At 32.1% G+C, this 22,394-nt stretch overlaps 1 protein-coding gene across 2 annotated transcripts in view; it reads right to left on the minus strand.

Moving 5' to 3' along the window:
- Positions 1-22,394, minus strand: part of LOC113398515 (phospholipid phosphatase 2-like) — a 91,015-nt gene that overhangs the window by 62,175 nt on the left and 6,446 nt on the right. Inside the window, exon 1 of one of the 2 annotated variants that reach the window (XM_064217755.1) lies at positions 10,254-10,550. The exons of the other annotated variant lie outside the window; for it this stretch is intronic. The gene's annotated coding sequence lies outside the window, so the exon portion shown is untranslated. Of the gene's footprint in view, positions 1-10,253; positions 10,551-22,394 lie in introns of those variants that run through there. 2 annotated transcript variants of the gene reach the window in all.

Genomic DNA, 22,394 nt, shown 5'->3' on the forward strand with positions numbered 1-22,394 from the left:
AGCTTGCCTGTAAATTTCCCGCTGCTGGGCTAAGGCCTCCTCTCCCTCTGAGGAGAAGGTTTGGAGCATATTCCATCACGCTGCTCCAATGCGGGTGGTATACGCATGTGGCAAAATTTCGTTGAAATTAGACACATGCAGGTTTCCTCACGATGTTTTCCTTCACCGCCGAGCACGAGATGGATTATAAACACAAATTAAGCACATGAAAATTCAGCGGTGCTTGCCTGGGGGTTTGAACCCGAAATCATCGGTTAAGCACGCGTTCTAACCACTGGGCCATCTCGGCTCATTATCCGAGAAGAACCGCCTAAAAACTCAGTAGTTAGTCTTTTTTATCAATAACTTTATTTGGTGGCAGGGTTTGGGTAGGTAGCCCCTCATTATATGTATATTCTACCGCCGAGCACCGATGCTTTGTAGTGTTCTGGTGAGCCAGTGTAACTACAGGCACAGGGGACATAATAACTTTACAAGGTTCGTGGCGCATTGGATATGTTGCCCGTCCGTGAACTATGAATATACTAATTGTCTTATCGTAATGATATCCAATTAAATTGCATAGCATAAAAGTAAACAATAATAATAAATAATCTTTGTCGTGGAGACGTATGCATCCGCAAGTCATACAAAGGGAGTCGGAAGTCCATTTGAGATGTCAAAAGACGATCGTTTTTATATGTATTTATATTGTCAACCGGCTGTAACCCAAAGGGTAAAAAAGGTTCCCCCCTTTTTCGATCAACAGAATTTAATAAAAAATATAGCTTATTACCATCTACGGACGTTTTCACGTCGATTTTCTTGGTCGTACCGATAACGTCTCAGGGTCCTAATTCATTAACAAATTTTATCGCAATCGATTCGAAATATAATCGTTGCCGATTGCCGTTTTCCTATTCTACAAACGGAACGATCGATTTGCGGTTCAGTCAAAGTTGGATCCGAATATAATAAGGGAACGTATCATTGCCGTTATATGTTAGTTGAATTCGCCCCCGTCATTTCTAGTGATTGACTGAAACGCTAATAGGCCAGTCAATAAAGCCCGTGAAGGTCAAGTAATTAGTATAATAATGATTTTTTGATATGTGGTTTGGGACATTAAAATAATAACAAATTAAAATTTTCAACCCTCTGGGGTGAACGCTCTAGGGGGTTGAGAGGGTGAAAAGCGTTTTTGTTTATAACTTTGTGAAAAAAATTGTTAGATGGTTGAAAATTGGACAGAAGGTATAACTTACCTTGTATTAAAATTTCAACGTTTTTTGTTTAGTGCAAAATTAGTTTTATTAGCAAAAAAGAATGTTTTATGGAAGTTAGTTCTATTTTATATGTAATAGTAATAATATATCATTAATATGTAGTTTTAATATTAAGAAATATGTATGTACTTCGTTGTCGCGTGTACACCGCCTTTAAAGACCATGTCTTGCCAGACTCACCCAAATTTACAATGTATAAGCTTTTGTAATAATAATCAAAATGGTTTTACTATGTCAATTGAGATATAGTTACTAATTGCACAATTCATATATACATTTGAAATAAATAACTATATATGTAAACAACATCATTGAGAACTTGTCCGCTTCGCTCGTAAATTAATAATTGGAATTCTTCATTGGTTTAGTGGCTAACTATTTAAGGCGGCTGATCCCTAGGTACTGGGTTGAAGCTATGTCAGGCCGGTCTATCGGAATTTATGATCCCAGTCTAACGGAAGTGTGTTCGCTTCTATGTTTACAAAGCCGTTGGTGCTACGTCTTTCTGATCGTGTCGGGTTTGTCTTCCTATCGGATTATGAGATAGCAAATGCTCTCCTCACGAAGTTTTCTTTGGGCGCCAAGTTCGATATTAAAAAGATATATAAAGCAAACGGAAACTTAATTGTCCTTGCTGGGTTTGAACTTGCAATCTCCGTTTAAAGTTCAAGTGTTCTCGCTACTGGGTTACAGCTACTTGCAAATATAAATGGCAACAGTTACAGGTTTTAATTCATAAGATGAATGAATGTTTTAAGAACGCTTCTGTCAACGAAATATTTGTTATATATATAGAAGGTAGCTAAGCCCACATGGGTGGGGTAACCGTTGGGGTGTCACGGTAGTATGCACAAGCGATTCCGTGATGCTTCGAAGAGACGGAGTGGGTACCGCTCGGTTTTTACCCCCCACATCATGTGGGCAAACGGGAAAATTCGTTTTATCAAACGCTAAAAACAGCTTAGCTGGACATTAAGCCAGACAGACAGACGTCTGATTATACAAAATGTATATTTAGTTTTTTAATTGTACAGATTATGATGTCATGTGTCAGTCTTGAGCGTTGTCTGAATAAGTTTGGTCAATTAGTCGATGCTAATTAGGGCATTTCAGCTTGAGTTACAGTTTATCTGATGTGGGAAAATGTTTCAACAGACATATGAAGCTGTGTGCAGTGTACGAGAGGAATGCACGGAGTTATATCGTGTTGGGGACTTATCTAATGTTATATTGGTACTTTGATATTGGCGTATTGGCGTATTGGCGTATTTGTGAATTGGCATTGGTGGATATAGAAGACCTGGAAAATACTGAATGATAAGTTGCTTTGTAATATGTACCTAAACCCCGTTCGTCTGTTAACTATTCAATAATAGAGTGATCATTTCAGTTCATTTTTTCTAGATAGCTTATCGAGTTTTCCTGGCACCCCACTGGCTTTGTTACACCTGTGAGTTATATAAGCACGAATGTGTAGAACATGGATGTTATACCGAAACTATCGGATATCCGAAATAAATATCCATCCGTAGACGAAATTGGTAAAAAAAAATTATTTATTATAATTTTGTTTTAGCATAATGTTGCACTTAAAGAGAGTAGATAATTGTATTTTTAAGCTATTCGTTTTTTTTTTTCTGTGATTACACTAATACTAAATAGCCTACAAATATATAATATAAATATAAAGTTAAATTAATATGTTGCAATTTTTTCCTATACAAATTCAAAATAATGTATCTGTTATCCGTAAACGAAACTATCCGAAATAATTTCGTATCCCTAACCGTATCTGAAACCGATAAATTATTATTCGTATATCCGTATTCATATCCAGATTCGAAATGACATATCCGCAACATTCCTGGTGTGGACAATCACTTCAACACTCAGAAATATTTCGGGAAGTAAAAAAGAAAAAAATAAAATAAAAACAAACAACTATAACTATATATTTAAGTAATTGTGTTAAAAAATGTTAAAATATTAATATATTAACTAACGATTTAAATAAAAGGGGCGTGTACTCGTCCGCGAATGAAAAGATCTTCATTAGCGTAATTAAAAATAGTTTTAAATTGCGTTCAAATAATTAATTACAATAAAATATAATCTACTTATTTATAATAAAATAATGATTATTACTGCGATAAATTTTATTTGTTATTCACCACCACTGTGAGCACTCACACATTTAAATATTAACAATGTAAATATTGTTAAATAAGATAAGTCTGAAGTTGTTTTATTTCGACCGCCTTGACAATTATTTGGCAGTTTAGCGAGCAACTTCATCACGTAGTTTTATGTCAGAGAGCATTGTAAAAATTCACTAATAATAAATTCGTATTTTTAAAATAAAGTAACTTTTTTTTTTAAACGAGTAAAGTACATCGAGCCTTTATGGCCCAGTGGTTAGAACGCGTGCATCTTAACCGATGATTTCGGGTTCAAACCCAGGCAGGCACCACTGAATTTTCATGTGCTTAATTTGTGTTTATAATTCATCTGTTGCTCGGCGGTGAAGGAAAAAATCGTGAGGAAACCTGCATGAGTCTAATTTCAACTAAATTCTGCCACATGTGTATTCCACCAACCCGCATTGGAGCAGCCTGGTGGAATATGCTCCAAGCCTTCTACTCAAAGAGAAAGGAGGCCTTTAGCCCAGCAGTGGGAAACACAGGCTGCTAATGTAATGTAGGTAAAAAGTACATCGATACATTGAATTTTATAGATGCTACTCTATAGTAGCGTCCAGCAATAAATTAATACGATCAGCGTCCAATTAATAATAATGCCAACGGTTATAATAGTGTTAACATAAAGCATTCCCTTACATCAACGCTTACCGACTAGTCAGCGCGTTAAGCGCTGTAGGAGTCGGAGGACGCTCTGTCCATATATACCTAAACTAATCTATACTTATATTAAATACGAAAGTTACTCTGTATTTCTGTTAATCTTTCAAACCACTGCATCGAATTTCATGAAATTTGATTTGAAGCAAGTTTACACTCAAAAAAGGAGACAGGCTTTGTTTTATACCCAAAATCTCACGACCAATCACTAAAATGCTAGCGAAGCCGATCGCAACTAATATTTTATAAGTACACAGCGCGAATAGTATTTTTATATGTAACAACTGCATTTTTTTTTTGAATTTCATTCAAAATTAGTTGATATGGCCATTGTTTGACCTTTGCGGTCATTCAATAGAGTGTTTTATCGTTCACGGCGAAGTTTATTAATAAGAGATAAAATTTGTTATTTCAAATAAAAACTTTTCCTTTTCGAAATTAAAATTAATTTTTAAAAATGGAACACTGAATGCATTTCGACTACTTATTAGAATGAAATTAATAAATGCATATATATGTAATTACAATTGTTTTCATATTTTTACTTGATTTTATTATATGTATAAACATAGTTTATTATAAATCATTTCCTTGAATTTATTGTGTCGCTTGTTTCATAGACGTAAAAACTATAAATTTTTTACAACTTCCGTTTCTATTGCCTGTAGTTTTAAACCATATTATAATACCTGTCTAGGATTTTGAAATCAGACCAGCCAATCCGCCACCAACCTTGGGAATTACGTTGTAATATCTCTTGTAAATATTAATTTTTTCATTATTAACCTTTAGAAAGATATTCGGACCCCTTAACCGGGTTATGTCGAATACCTACCCACTAAAAACACTGCGATGGTCATCTCAACATCTTCGGCGCGGATAAGCTGAGGGAGTGTTACTTGTGCTTGTCCCAGCATTAAAAAAGTTAACTGTTCGTTTGATTCAAAGTACATTTGTTCGGAAACTACTATGAAAAATGAATCTAGTTATTAATCATTAATTAGTTTAATGACTGCAATTAAAGTTGCTATTAAGTAATGTGATACTAATCTAATGATAAAAGCCTTCTTACACAAATCTCGAATACTAATTCTTCATCGCGCATCGATATAAAACAATAATTAAAGTTATACGTTTAATAAACATTAAGCACACATTTAGTACTATAAAGTATCACATGTTTTGAATGCGTACTTAGGTATTTTAATGTATTATTGAATTGCTTATCAAATAACAATTTTATGCATTATACGACCAAATGAGGAAGAACATACTTTTAACTTTGCAATGAGTATTTTATGTAACGATTTATTATTTAATCATAATAAAATAAATGTAATTGCACATTAGACACGCTTCTACAGTGAAAATCAGAATCAATGAACTAATTCGAATTATTTACATCGGTTACGATACGATCCCGATTATATTTCGATCCAACTTTGACTGGACCGCAACTGAATCGTTGCGTTTGTGGAATAGGATCTGCTAGACATCAACGATTACATTGTCTATTCGATTTTGATAAACTGTCAGTGCGAGATACTTGGTTGTAGGGCTTTGTGCAAGCCCGTCTGGGTAGTGTACTGGTCTGGTACCACCTACCCAACAGATATTCTACCGCTAAACAGCAGTACTCAGTATTGTTGTGTTCCGGTTTGAAGGGCGAATGAGCCAATGTAACTACGAGCAAGGGACATAACATCTTATTTCCCAAGGTTCAGGGCGCATTGGTTATCTAAGGAATGGTTAATATTTCTTACAGTGCTATTGTTAGTAGGCGATGATAACCACTTATCATCAGGTGACCCATTTGATAGTCCGCCAAACGACATCATAAAAAAAAATGTTTGTAAAATTGAAGCCCAGTAACGAATCCTTAGTAGGTTAGTCTACCATGTGCGCAACTGCTGAAAATGATATACAAACAATTTGAGTATTACTTCAATTAACATAGTGCCAAAAATATTATCATGTGTATCGTAACTGGCGCGGGTTATCATTGTCTAAGGTCAAGGTGCTAAGCATGTGCAGATCGATGTCGAGTGTTTGTTTTTATGTAACGCGGAAATCATATAATGTAATACATAATAATTAATTACGTTGATTAAAATATGGTATTTTGATTGTATTTTGCTATTTATTTATTAAACCATAGATTTTTTATAAACATAAGTAATGACTTTTGGCGGCTTTGCCTTGCTGTGACATTAGCATTGAAAAACAAACTTCGCAAACGATCGTGAAATGTCAAAAAGTCATATGTTACATACTTTTGCAATAATACAAAGAACTAGAGAGATTCCGTTACTGATTTAAAATAATTTATTGAATATTTGTTCCGTCAAACAGGTACTTTCCGAAGGATTTAATTTAAAGAAACCTAATTATACCCAAGGATTTGTCCTGAAAACTAATTAATAGGCGATTTGCGCCATCCATTATATACTGACAATTAATTTAACGACTTCTAAGAAAAAGGGACCAAATTGGGCAGATTTTTATGCATTTCAGAAGCAGAAAGCCCGAGATAAGTATGAATAATACGTTTAAGAATTTTTCGATACAAAAATGAATCACTATTTTTCACTTAAGAAATAAAAAATACTTACGAAATATTAAACGAATGACTCGCTTGCACTCTCACAAGTCTCAATTCCCTAGATATTATTAACATATAACGTATTTATTCATGTATATTCCCGTCGGACCACTTAGCGTCTACGAATTTAAATTCTTACATAGGAAATATCTTTTTTTCTGAAATACCATATGTAAAATGAAATAAGGGACGGTATTTATTGCAATTTTTGGGCATGTTACGCATTTTGGTTGTAGGATTTAGGCATATTTGGAAAATATATTCGCCATTTAAATAAAAGTCGCAAGAGAAAAAAGTTCGTCTTTCCTTCTATATATTGTCAATTTTCATATTTCATACTTTGAAGTAAGGAAATCAATATATTGGACTTTAACGTCAGATGTTAGAAAAAATACCAGGTGTCTCGTTAAGTGGCACTAGTGTATCACTTAGGAGCTATGTGGACGTGAACTTTGTATTTATAATTTCAACTAGTATACTTAGTTTATAGTATAAGATGTTAACCCTTATCTACCAATTGGGTTGTTTTTGTCCCATTGGCAAAAAACACTTTACAGAACACTTCACAGACCTCAAGGTGCTAAATGAAACAGCGTAATTATGTGATAATTATTGAGATCGATGTCAAAAAATCTGGCCATATTATTGGTTTCATTGTGAATATAATATAATTAATACAATTCGATAACCGACACTTCATTTCCCAGCAATTAATTTCCTTTTAATACTCTCGTTAAAACATAAAACATAAATTATTTTTTCGAGAAATAATTTGACTCGAGTCTGATCATGTTTTTGACCATAATTTGCGTAGACAGGAGTGGTACCGTCTGATCGTCTGAGTATGTAACACTAAGTATCCAATCATCATACATTCAACATCAACCGCCAAACAGTAATATTTAGTATTGTTATATTTGGGTTTAAAGTGAGGCAGTATAATTACAATGTAGATAAAATCTTAGTATGACTAATTAACATGGTAGATGGTACATTGGCGCTGTTTTGCTGTCGAAACACTTGGCCCTTGGAGTAATGGTGCAAAAAGCTTCATCAAAAGTATAACACCTCGCCTTATTGCCTCCACTGGTGACAGGAGGGCTGGTTCGTTTTTAGCCCAGAGGATCGGAATTGCGATTCAACGGGGAAATGCTGCTAGCATTCTTGCCACCATTCCCCGCGGTCAAGATTTATACAGTAACTATTTTTAATTCATATTTGTATATATATTTAAGCAGTTAATGTTATCAATTCTTATGTTAATAAATTGATTGTTAGGGATAATTATTATTTCTAACAACGCTAACATCTGTGGGTGCTCATGACCATTTGCTATCAGCTGGCTAACTAGACTAGGCCTACCTATTTAAAAATTGGGCGTAAACTAATGCAGAGACTAAATTCATGTTTTCAAATAGAACGAAATTATACGCAATACGTAGTAAAGTCACGCGGAACAGTTTATTGCTTTATTGGGGAGTTTTCGTGTCCGACGCGTGTGCGTTGACTGAATACTCTAAAACGATTGTACCGATTATTTAAACAGTATATTGTTGACATTCAGGCAGAATATATTAATTTAATTGCACTTAACTTTGTGTTTCGAATGTTAGAAAAGAACATAGAGTTTCTTGCCGGTTTTTCTCGCCAGAATATATATTCCGAACCGCTGCGATTCATTTGGTACCGTAATAAATATTAACCATTCCTAACATCGCTAATGTGCCATCAATATTGGGAACTAAAATTTTATGTCTCATTCACAATTCAAACCGGAACACAATAATAATAATAAGTATTACTGTTTGGCGGTAGACTAGAATATGCTGACTGGGTGGTACCTTCCCAAACGTACTCTGACAAAGATCAACCACGAAGCATTTCAGTGTTATATTGAATTTAGAACGTTGGAATAGATTATGGCGTTAATTCTTGTCATCGTAGTGATGCCGATGTTTGTTGCGGCAGTGACGCTCAATTGTTTCGTATACGGAACCATTGTTAATAATAAATTACTTTCCATATATAGTCTCCGTCGTGTCAGTCAATTAGATCGTATTTAATTGTGGTACACTAATTATTTAAGCACGAATATATTTTTTTATAATTCGTCTGGTTATGTGAGTTTGTATATCACAGTCTCCTGTACCTACTGCTGAACAGATTTAAGTGACTTTTTGTGCGTGCGTTGCAATCGGCTTAGTGTTTTTTTTACATCAAACAAATCTTATTTCATCCGTAATAAATCAGGCCGAGCAGTTAGTAAGTTATGAAAAGTAGACGTTATATATTAAATACTCTTTTGTAACGTACGTCATTATATAATATTTCAATTTTGACATTCGTTCGTACACATCGTTTTCTTTGCCCATTTTTAATAGAAGTGTAGGTACTTACGAGATAGATTCTGAGGTGTAATTATATAACATATCGTATCTATTTAATTTTAATAGGATACTGAAAAAAATGTTCAACATATTTTTTTTATAACATAAAACCTATATGCCCCTAATTAACCTAAAAGTATTTCGAGGTGTAAAATTATACTTACATATATTTTTTTTAACGAAATATATTCGTTGTGACGATTTCTAGTTAATTTTTTAAAATGCAATCATAAATTAAATACCTTCATAATTTAAAAACAAAAATATATTAAAGCAATAATAATTTTTTTTACATAAAATTAATAACATTTTTTTATATTCTACGAGTTTCGTATCTATTGTGTTGAAGCTTACTAATAAAAAGAGTATTAATAAAAAAACGGGTATAAATATGTCAGTTACGTTTCAACAAATAAATTTTAAATGTCGAATGCACAGATTCACACAAAGCATTGATGAATTGATAATTGTGGTGCGTAGGCGAACTGTTAAATGTCATCACTTATAAAGTTAACCTGCATTTAATAGAAGCAGGTCAACGACGATAGTGCAAGTGGACCCTGGTAGGTTCCCATAACCTTGAAATAGGCTTTTTTTATCTGGCTTATTGCACAGATTATAAATATAATTTTTAATAAGTATTTAAAAAAAGAGTTAGTTTATTTTTATAAGTTCAAAGATCAGAATTATTTGTATTTTCATAAAAATTATAACAAGTTTACGAAACGTTAAACGTTGCAATATTTGATATCTTTGTAATAGTATAATTTATTTATTATTAATGTAATTATTTATATTTTAAATAATTTGGTTGATGTTTGTATTATAAAAAGTAAGTGATACTTTTATAAGCTACAATATTAATGTAATTATAGGAAATAAGTTGACTTCAGTAGCATTTAAATATAATAAAGTATATTGTCAAAAATCAACAATATATATTTTTTAAATATTTCAGATTAGCAAATAAATTTATTTTAAACTTTTTATTAGTAACGGTAAAAAATATAGACTGATAATTTACTATTCCTTTATTTTTAAACGTATACAAATATATGTTACGTTTAATATTAATAAATTGTTACTTTATAATTATAAAATACTGTCAGTTAGCTAATCACCTAAAAATATTTGTACTTACCGAAAAATATATTCCTTCTTACTACGCAGCCAGCCCGGTCCAAAACATTTTAAAAAGCACAAAAAAAACCACAACACAACAAAAAAAACAATTAAAAAATAAAACGTAAAAATATTTTCGTACAGAAATGCAATCGATAGTTAAAAACAGAATAAAAAATTATTGCAGAGCAATATTTTAAAAGAAACAAGTCTTCAAGTGTCGCGTTCGAAATTCGAATCGAATTCTATCGCGAGATCTGTCAGCTCAGTTGGCGCGTAAACCCTTCGCTGTTCGGATCAACACTGACTTGTGTTGTGACTTAACACTAGCTGTGTTCCAATTGGTATATGTCGGTACCGCTAGGTATGTCGGTCGTTCGTCATAACAATGTATAGGGTTTCGTATCAAAATACATAAAGTTTAATATTTATTAAATTTAAATATCAAACAGAATCATCTTCGTGATAAGGTATTATATTGACATTAATACGATAAATATTATTTCATTGCCAAATTTGTTTTTTTAAATGTCCTTATGGATAAGTCCGTGCTTGGAATTCTATTACAAAAAAAAAACCCAAAAAGGTGACACTTCATTTTCTAACGGTTTTTTAAAGTAAAATCATGTAACGATAAAAGCCGTTAAGTGTATTTTTAGAATTCGAAACAGACTGCCACTTTTATTATGTAAAGTGATAACGGAAACAATCCAGTCGTCCTTTAACTTTAAGAAGTGACTTCTAAAAGCGTCCACAATTGAAAAATATGAACCGACATATTTGGAAAGTAATGTAATAGTTATAAAAATATTCAATTATATAATACATTTTATTTTATAATATGACTCGCGTCTTTTTTAATTATTCATAATATTCCGATGTATGCATACTGTTGTCATCCTTAAAAAATTTTTTTTGTACGCAAAAGTCGAAATTAAAAGTGTTACAAAACTTACTATAACGATGCTACTAATGGATATTAGATAATATTAATCCAGACGCCATAATTGGTTAAGCCGATTTCTCACGGTGCAAGTTTTCTCAACATAATATTAAGTGGAATGGGGCTTATAAGTTTATTTAAAATTCAATTTGTATTTGTAAAAAAGGAGTTAATAATATTTTGGAGTCAAAATTTTTTATGAATAATCGCACTGAAAAAATATAGTCTTTGAGTTACTTTACATAAAGTCGATTTGTGTAAAAATAAACATTATATATATAATTAAATAAAGCTTAAAATTAGTAGTACTAAGTATTTGCATAAAATTGTTTCTATATTTTAGGAATAGTGCTATTTGTCAATAGATGGCGTTGTAGAGATACGTTATCTATTCACCGATAGATGGCGTTGTACTCTTGACATGTGATAATAAGTGATTAAGTTTCATCCTTCCAGGAAATGTTACGCATCTCATAAATAATAGTAATTGACAGAAAATAATTATGTAATTGAATCTATTGTTTATTGTTCATATTTATGTCCATTGTTTATGTTATTTTTTAATGAACATAATCGTATTTAAATTTCGTAACTTTTTGGATTTGGATGTAATATTATTAATATATAAACATATGAACCGAATTAATAAAAAAAAACCTAAGGTATTGTCATCTATTTCTCTTACATATGAACAAAATCAATCAATAATTATATATTTTCATTTTACCACAATACATATTACGATGACCTAAAAATCAAGTCACTTTTCAAGGCAGTCAGTCATTTTCTGAAGGTGGCCACTGGGCTATCTTGTCTATTGGGACTGAATCTATGATGTCAGGTTTCGGGCAAGCAACAATTATTTATTTTGTGCTCAAATTCTGTTTGTATTAATTTTATCTTACAAATTACGCGTACCTATGAGAAAATCCATATATTTTCTGCAAAAACATTCAGTATATGGAATAAGCTTCCAAAGATTTCCTTACAAGGAGAAAAGGTCTTTGCCATGCAGATACCTTTCCGGTCTTTTGCTATTTATGTTTTACATACGACAGACCAGTAGTAGAGAAATCACGGGTCTCCGATATGAGCAGAAGTGGTTCATCTCTTGGCGGTAGGGCAGTGCATGTGCAAGTCCGTCTGGGTTACCTACCCAGACGGACTTGCACAGCCCTACCACTCACTCATCAGGCAAACAGCAATATTTAATATTGTGTTCCGGCTTATAAGGTCAGTGAGAATATCTTAGTTCCAAAGGTTGATGGTGTATTGACGATGATGGTTAGTCTGCCTTAAGATGGGCCGCCGCAACCGAAATCGGTCGGGACGCCATTATGCTTATATTTTAGATTATATTTATAGTTATATTTCATAGAATATAATGGTCTTATAGCAGGTACGGAATAGGTTTAATTTATTACCGGTTATATTTTTTTAAAATACTATGACAGGATTATTACGTATCGACCTTTGCGATTGTGACTTAATACTAATAAAAAACCACTGAAGCGCGATTCAGAATGGCATTTGAAGGGTTCCTTATGCTTATTTTCTAATTTAATTATACTTTCTTTACCGACTTAAAAAAAAAGCATTATCCATTCGGTTCTATTTTTCTATTTTTCGCTCCAATTTCATTTATAGTTTTATTTTGAGCGAGTATTACTTGAAGTTGGTTTTTTTATAACCATTTCATATAATGTTTGGATACAGACATTTTTAGAAATATCAGTCAGAATTGAAATTTCCTTTTTATATTTAATAGGCAAACTTAAGAGGAAGGGTAAACCAGTGGTAGGTTTAAATAGGACCGATTTACAGCTCAAAGCAGTTAGAACGAAGGCGACCTGGTATTGACGATACAAGCAATGGTTTATATTTTTACCATCACGTAGCCAGTCTCCCTCCCAATTCTACCTGACTGCCTCGTTTGTTTAATACCGAAACGTCACTTGACTTTGTGGTTCACCTACTGGTATATTAATAAACTTTTTTTTTATAAACAAGATCCTACTAGTACTCTGTCAATATTTTGACTAATCTACGGAACCCTAAAAACCAACAATAGAACAGATTAAAAAATTATAAGTAGCATTATCATAGCTGTCTGTTTCTCATGGTTCTATTTTGGCTATCTGAGTATATTATACAGGATTAAAGGTTTCAAAATTATATAATTATAACCGATAGTTGTTTTTGCCCGCGTGGTAGGAAGAGGGGGGGGGGGATTCGGTGTCGTAGGTCGTTTTCAGAATAAAAAGCCTATGATATAAAATAAATAACGTTGTGCTGTTGTTTCGTTTAAGACCTTTCTAGACTGGTAAATATAAATAATGTTAAGTCACCATCACACAAAACTAATATATTTAGTTATTTATTTAGGTAATTAGATTAATTATATTAGCATAGAAGTCTTCTATCCCATATAAAACAATGGCCGCATGTCATATGACAGAAATATCAATTTCTGTTTTACGTAATAAGATCAATTACGAATAGCGTTATGATATTATTTATATAGATTTAATAATATATATTATATATATTTATTATTCTGTAGTTGTGTTAGATGTGACATATAAATCAAATAGATGCTTGTGTCATTCCGTGTTCACTCATAGGAATTTATTTATATCCAAGCTCACAAGCTTAACACTTTGTTCTAAACATAATAATCATTAAACATAGTGATCATATATTTTTATAACAAATAATGGAGTTATTTAGCTTGGCTCTATGATGTTTGACCTTTGTCTGATTTTAAAGTTGTTTAAAAACATTAATATTTTTTCTATATTTCAATTTATTAATTTTAAAATTCGAAATTTAAATGTCATTGTTAACGAATTTATGTATTCGATTCGAATTAAGTTAACCAAATATTAGGAAGGATCGTTGAACGAATTTCATTTATTTACTTGTTGTGTTTAATATTTATACTTCGATTAGTCGAATTGTTGGATAACACGACTGACTGATGATATATTTAAATAAAAAAATTATTATATTATTAGTTTAAAGGAAATTTACGATATAAGTGGATGTGCAAACTATATCGATATTATATCTCACATATTATCAAGGGATAGGAATCCGACATGACTAGAGAGAGAAATTCAGAAATCCCGAACCAACAGCTTCATTTGCTTTCCGCAGTTAGGTTGTGTTATAATGTATGTAATACTGTCCAACTATAAGCAGTTACCTACTGAAAATTTGACATTACGTTCGATATTACTTATTGGCTTCGGGATCTGCTTATAATGCCCCTATACACATGAGGTAAGCAATATTTTGATCTAATATTGTGTTCAATGTCGTTTGTTTCGATGGCTCGTTTTTTCATACTTTAGGCTTTCGTGCGAACATTTATGCGCGAATAAAGTACGTGATATATATTTTCATTTTTCTATTTCCGTTTGAGGTCACGTGACACTTCGCGTGTTAACGTGAAAACGAGTTTTGTTATATAAACAACGACCGTATTCATAAAACAGTTGATAACGATCGGCGGTTCTTATGAGTTTTGCTTCAAAATATTCAATTATTTTTATTCTATATAAATGCACGGGATGAATTATTGTAACAAATTTCATTAAATGAAAACTTACTATAATCGGGGATATTTACAAGTTCTAACCACTATGCCGTCACAGCTTAGATATAAGTATAATATACTAATTGCTCGTCGCGTAAAATATATATATTTTTTTTGTTTCACTTTGTTAAATAATCTCCCGGAACCTGATCGGGCGCCACCAATCGGAACCATTTTGGAACCAACCTACACACACTAAAACATCAAAATCGGTCCGATTCCATAGGATTTCAATGTCATACGTACAGAAGAATTATATATTAATGATATTTAAACGGATACACGACCTAATCTAACGAGGTCTCTAGCTCGACAAATATAGTCAGTATTTGTTAAGTTAATAAAAGCATTGTCAACTATTACCATAACTAGATTCAACACAGTGACCAGTAGGCCGTGACTCCATTGTGACTCAGTGGCAGGATGCGTTCTGTCACGTTTTTATATTGAAATGCATTTAATTATTTTTATTTGTGTGAATGCATATTCTTATCTTATTGCCTTTTTTTTTCAAATAAAAAAGAAATATATGTTATAGTACTAGCGACCCGCCCCGGCTTCGCACGGGTGCAATGCTGATACTAAATATACTACAGAATGTCTTACAACATTCAGTTTTTCAGTCATTAGACAGTACAAACCGGTATGTTTTAAACCTGTAATATCTTCAAAAATATTCACTTAAATTACATGAATGAAATTTGAACTCAGTACCTCGAGAGATACAGACATACAGCATGTAGGCTGTATGTCTGTAACGAGAAAGATAAACGTATACCAAAGGAATACGTTTATTCAAAAATGTTTAGTTTTATAATTGCTTGGCAAACCCTAGAGAAAACATAAAAAAGACATGAAACTCATAAAAAACGTTTACATTTTAATGTTATCTCAGATATAGTTATAATAATAGGCATCATCCGTAATTATCCCTTTATTACGATTTGAAAGTTAATTTGAACTTTATTTTCATTTGTTATGGTTCAATTTACAAAAGCAATAGAATAATCTTACCTGCATTTTTTGCAAGACTTAACCTTTACGCTATAAAAACCTTTAATACCCTACAACAAGGATGACTATTGCGTATAACTTCGTCACAAAGCGAAGGCTTTGTAGGAAATACCGTGAATGATTGTAATAGGAATTCCTTTGTGAGTGTTTCATACATTTTGAATATTTTAAGTTTATAAGGTACTTTGTGTAGTTTAGGAATTTTAGAGTTAGTCTAAAGTACAGAAATTATAATTTATGAGGGTAACTATAGGTTAGAGGGGTCAATGACTTCTGGTTTTATTAAAGAGTTTAGGTATATTTAAATGTAATGCCTAATATAATTTTTCGCCAGAATCTTTACAAATATCTAAAGCTGAGTTGATTTTTACTAGTCCAATTTAACATTTTTTTATTTGTCTAAATCATTCTATTTATTGAGAAAGGTTATAAGACTGGAACCATCAATGACACCGATAAAAGGGCAGATGCCTTGGGGAGACTGATGAAGAATGGGGAAGGCACAATTCGCAAGCACTAAGGAGATTCTGGATTCTCAATCTCAAAAAGGCGATCCATAATAAAGTTGACCAGACTGCACAAACTGGTCAAATACCACCCAGACCAGATGAAGAATTCCACAGAATTATAACACCAAGTAACGCAACCTAATACAGACAAACACCGAGTCAAAGAAGGAGTTGTCATTGTAGAGTTCACATTTCGACATCAATTTGCAATCCAAGAGTTCAGATTGTGATGCTGCGTAGCAATAAAATGCAGGCAAATTAAAATGACATAATTAAAATTAATAATAATAATATGATATAATTACGTACATTACATTGAACGTTTGCGGAGAAATTTTGACAATAAAAAAATACTAGTAACGTCACGATAAGACTCAAACTGATAAAAATATTAGAAAAACTTTGTGCCTCTTTTCGTCTTGCCTGGAGAAGCTAGAAATTACAATTTTCAAATAAATGATGTCATAACATACTTATATATAAATATATACTATCAGAATACTTTAAAAAGTATTTTAATTCAATAATAAACAAGCGTGAAGTGATAAGTTATACTGAGTTCGTTGTGTGTGTGTGTGTGTCTGTGATTTAATACGATGCATAAATATTATAGATTGATTTATATTTATTTGTTGTTATATATTACAATGGCAGTATGAGTGTCATCGTTACTGGAAGTCAAGGACAAAAACACAACACAATGATTAAATATTTATTAACATAAATAACTAAAGGTACAGTTGGCAAAACATGTTCATTCAGGATGTAATATAGAAACTTTTTTGTTCTATTAATATTTTCGCATCTGTACCTTTTCGCGGTGTTTTTTTACTCTGTTACTAAAAATAAATATACCTATATATATAGTCTATTCCAATCACAGAAGAACAAACGCCAAATAAAACAGCATTTGATAGCGAATTGGCGCAATATAATTGGTCGAAAACTTGAATAATCTATGATGTTTATTATGGACTTTGCAGAAAAGCCGTTTTGAACGTCATCGAAACTGTTATCAGAACTTTAGTGGATTAGTGTTGTATTAAAATAAAATATATCAAGTCAAGATTTGTTAAAAGTGTACAATATAGCTGAGTTATTAGCAAATCGCGTCGCATACGTAAATCTTAGGTTTGTTTATCTTTATTCCTTGTTCAATTGGAATAGACTATACATAAAAAAATACTGAATAATAAGTATTGCTAACATAATTTTTAATTAATACGTAAGTATTTAATAGAGATTTGTTTTCGCACTGAATTGTTATTATGTTGAAAAGATTCCTTTGAAATTATTCATCAATGTATTCTCTAATACTATTCCTTAAATACTTACTTGATGTTAACAACAGCTTTATAAGGATTAATGGGAACGAAAAAATCTTTGCTATACAAATATACAATACATACAAATAAACAAAACATTTGGAATCTTTTCATTAAAAATTCTATTCGATTACAGTCACATAATTTGTTAAATGTCATGTCATTATCGATTGGCCAAGCAACATCCTATTCGGAAAGAAAATATTCATCCGGCGATTCATGATTCTCTGATATTTCAACAATGTCTAGCGAGTATTTAATAAAATAACCTTTAAAAGGATTACTTTGTTAAGTTTATTTATAGCCGAGTTGACCCGTGTTTGTCATATTAGTTTATGGCAACTGCTCTCTAAGATCGTCATACAATAAGATTAACTATACAAATCCTCGAGCTTTATCGTAGAAATGTTGATTATCGTAGCAATCACGACTTATATAAAGTAAAATAATTTACGAAATATGTATTTATTTTACTTTGTCACTTTAATTTATAAAAATAATAGTAGCAATGACCATAATTAATTAAAGAATTGCGAATATTCCTATTGACCCCCTCATTTCAAGTTTATCACTTGTGTCAGGAGTGGCTGGTCAGGATTTATCCTGTGACTTTTTACATCGCTAGCCGCCATAACCATTGTTATTGACGCTTAAGTACATATATGTTACCGGATAATTTTAAGAACATATTGTTTACAAAAAGTATGCGGGACATATTATAAGCTATCGAAATATTATCCACGTATACATAGAAAATATAACAATATGAAATTAAGTCTTGTCTCATTAATAGACTGGATTGAAAACAAGTGAAAATACTGTCTCAGTTTGTAGAATGGAATTATAGTGGTTTTCAAATCGTGGTGATGTTTTTGTTTCTTTTTTTTTTAATTCATGTGGGGTGTCTTGTTTTTTGGGTTTTATTATTTGTGTGTTATTTTGCTCCATTGAAAAATGAAAAAATAAAACAACGAATGTCTGTAAATTGTTCGTATTTTTTCAATTGTGTTCTCATGTAAGTGATGAGATTGTCTTTATGAGAATAAATAATCTTTAAACCTAAACCTTAATTGCAAAGCGCAGCCGCCCCAGCTTCGCACGGGTGCAAAATATAAGGTCCATAGCACGAGGGAATAATATAGGTTTTTGCCAGGGATTTTTATAGAATAAGATCCTTAGTTCCTGAGATTACCTCCTACATAAATTTTACTCGTGTATAATATTTATAATAATATTATAGATTATATGTTAAAACTTAAAGCGATACGTGCTGTATGCTCTGCTATAAGTAAGTCATTAAAGAAATTGTCTCCTCATAAGTAACTTCCTGTAAATTTCCCACTGCTGGGCTAAGGCCTCCAATTTGAGAAGGAGCCTATCCTACCACGCTACTCTAATGCGGATACACATATGACAGAATTTCGTTGACATAAATATCATACCATAAATTCAAATCATTTGTAAAAAAATACATCGATAAAGATGGCATATTATTCGATACGTGATTACATAGATGATAAAAAAGCGTGGAGTTAATGCCTTTTCATTTCCAGGCGGGATAACATACATATATAATTGTATTTAACTAACATGACTGTATTTTTAGATGTTGAAAAAGAGTAAATACTGAGTTTCTTGCCGGTTTTTCTCGGTAGAATCTACATTCCGAACCGGTGGTAGCTTTACTTAATATAATTTGTTAAATGACGATTCAAAAGTGCTTGTAAAGGCCTACTTGAATAAAGTATATTTTGATTTCGATTAGACGCATGTAGGCTTGCTCACGATGTTATATTAATATGAGTTTAGTGAATCCATCATCCTCCTGCCCTTATCCCAATTTTACTTGGGGTCGGCGCAGCATGTCTTCTTCTTCCATACTTCTCTGTCGGACGTCATCTCACAAGTAACATTCTTTCTAACCATATCGTCTTTCACACAATCCATCCATCGTTTCTTGGGTCGTCCCCTACCTCTATATCCATCCACATCCATTCTCAAAACCTTTCTCACAACATGGTCCTCATTCCTCCGCATAACATGCCCATACCAAGACAGCCGGTTTCCAGATAGCTTCTCGTATAATATGAGTTTAGTGAATGTATATATTTAACGCTATTGTCATTGCGAGTGTGATGCGAAATATATAAAATAATGTCTGCACTTGCAGACTGTACGTGATATATTAATATACGAATAAATCTACAAACGTGATAATACCGTGTCGCACTTAATAAAATATAATAATTATTGAAGTTCGCGACACACGGGCGTCAAAACATTAATAATTGCTTCTAAATTTAACTTGATAGTAAACATTTGATTGTCTTTTTTTTTCACAATGTGACTATGGAACGTATTTAGATAGAATATAAATTACATTGAGATTTATGATTGATTAATGAGATTCTGCTCTAAGATATCTTGTCCTTAGAACTTATATTTTACTTGCTTGCATTGCTTGGAATATGTATTCAAATTCTCTTACAAGTCATTTTAATTTTTCTTTATATACTTTGTGGTAAGGTTTTGTCAAGTCCGTCTGAATAGATCATTAGATATTTTACCGCCAATCCCGCTACCGCTATACTTGGTACGGTTGCTTGAAGGATTTGAAGGATGAGTTCCCAAGGTTGGTTGCGCGAGTCAAGTTCTGGTGGTGGTTATGAGCGTCTGCTTACCAATGCTATAAGAAAAACCTTAAACCGGTTTACAGAAATCACGCTATTAAGTATTAATATGAAAAGTTGTACTTTATTAATTCCCGAAGCAAAGAGAGGGGTGTTATAAGTTTAACATATGGATCTCTCTGTCTGTGGGATCATAGCTTCTACACAGATGAAAAAAAAATTTCTATATCATAAAAAAAGATAAACTAAACCTACCATCAGGTATGTAGCATCAGTATTATATATGTATATCCTTTTTTATCAGCAATATATATATAATACTGTAATAATTATATACATATTTTTATATTGAACCACATTTAGATCATGTTCTACAGTATTTTCCAATCCTGTTTCTATAGTGACTTTTGTATAATTATTTCTGAAGTAACCCATTATATAGTGTTTTGTATTATTATAAAGACAATATAAAATACATAAGGACATACATATTCTCTTTTAAGTTTTTTAATTTCCATTTGTAAAAATTATTAATAACAAATATCACACATAAAAAAACGTATGAATATTTAATACCACGAACGCGTTGCCCGCAGAGAGTTTGAATGTAAACAAAATTTTAGTGTAATCTGTCGTAAGGATATGTTTTAAAATTCAGTTTCAACAGTTGCGATTCGAACGGGGAAATGGCGCTAGCATTCTAGCCACCATTCAACGCGGTCAAGATTCATACAGTAAATATTTTAATTCATATTTGTTTATAGGTATTTAAAGACTTAATATTTCTTAATAAAATATAATGCTTATTAAATTTGACTAAAACATAGTAACAGTTAAATAAAAATATCTAAAAAAACTACGTTATAATTTTACATTTCAAGTTACTTATGTTTAATTCATTTTGTAGTATATATAAAACATTACTATATTATACTGTATATATCAGTATTAAAAGTGACTAAACCATACATCGCGCGTGTAAACCCGCGTTAAACGATACTGCTTAAAGCCCTAAGGGCGTAGCGTAATGTTATACATTCTTGAATATTTCATAATAAAAGCTACCTGTCAGGGCGCTAATTTTAGTAACGAATTGTAACGTTATCGAAATCGAATCGAAACCTTTTAGTTTCCGTTCAGCCGTTTTATATATTCTACTCAAAGTCAAAGTCAAAAAGCTTTATTCAATATAGAAGTGTTTACACTTGCTTATTGATGGTCAAAAATCTACCGCCGGTTCGGAATTTAATACCTCGGACCTGAGAAGAACTGGCGAAAGAAACTCAGCGGGATATTTTTTTATTTTACATATATAAAATAATAATTATATTTTAGTTATTTGAAACAGCCTGGAGGCGATCATTTCATTTCCAAGGTGTGCAGTCAACTAAAAAGTCATTAGTGTTGTAATATCCTTTAGCTCCTAACAGAAACATCCAGTTACGATTCGATAAATCGTAATACAAGAATATACAAGATGAGAGATCATATCGTAACCTATACAAATAAGTAGAAATTGTACCTCAGTTACTATTGAGGAATAGTCAAAGTTGGGTTGAAATAACATCGGAAAGCCGAGATGGCCCAGTGGTTAGAACCTTTGCATCTTAACCGATGATTTCGGGTTCAAACCCAGGCAGGCACCACTGAATTTTCATGTGCTTAATTTGTGTTTATAATTCATCTCGTGCTCGGCGGTGAAGGAAAACATAGTGAGAAAACCTGCATGTGTCTAATTTCAACGAAATTCTGCCACATGTGTATTCCACCGACCCGCATTGGAGCAGCGTGGTGGAATATGCTCCAAACCTTCTCCTCAAATGGAGAGGAAGCCTTTAGCCCAGCAGTGTGAAATTTACAGGCTGCTAATATGCTAATACTAAAAAATCGGAAACGTACCATATCTTTATACCCCACTGACCTCAATGTATTTTTTCCAAATCAGACAGATTTTTGTTGAATTTAGCGCGTTCAAACAAACAAACAACCTCTTTAGATGAGTATAAACAATTTTATTAATCGTTTTCATAAGTTCTAATTGCGCTTGAACAACCTTAAGAGTTTTTTTTAAATACCGACATCGATTCTTGCGTATTAGAAAACGAACTGGTTTAATCACCTTGGAGGATGAAATCAAA

The sequence above is a fragment of the Vanessa tameamea genome, chromosome 18 (assembly GCF_037043105.1).
Source record: "Vanessa tameamea isolate UH-Manoa-2023 chromosome 18, ilVanTame1 primary haplotype, whole genome shotgun sequence".
NCBI classification, from domain to species: Eukaryota; Metazoa; Arthropoda; class Insecta; order Lepidoptera; family Nymphalidae; genus Vanessa; species Vanessa tameamea.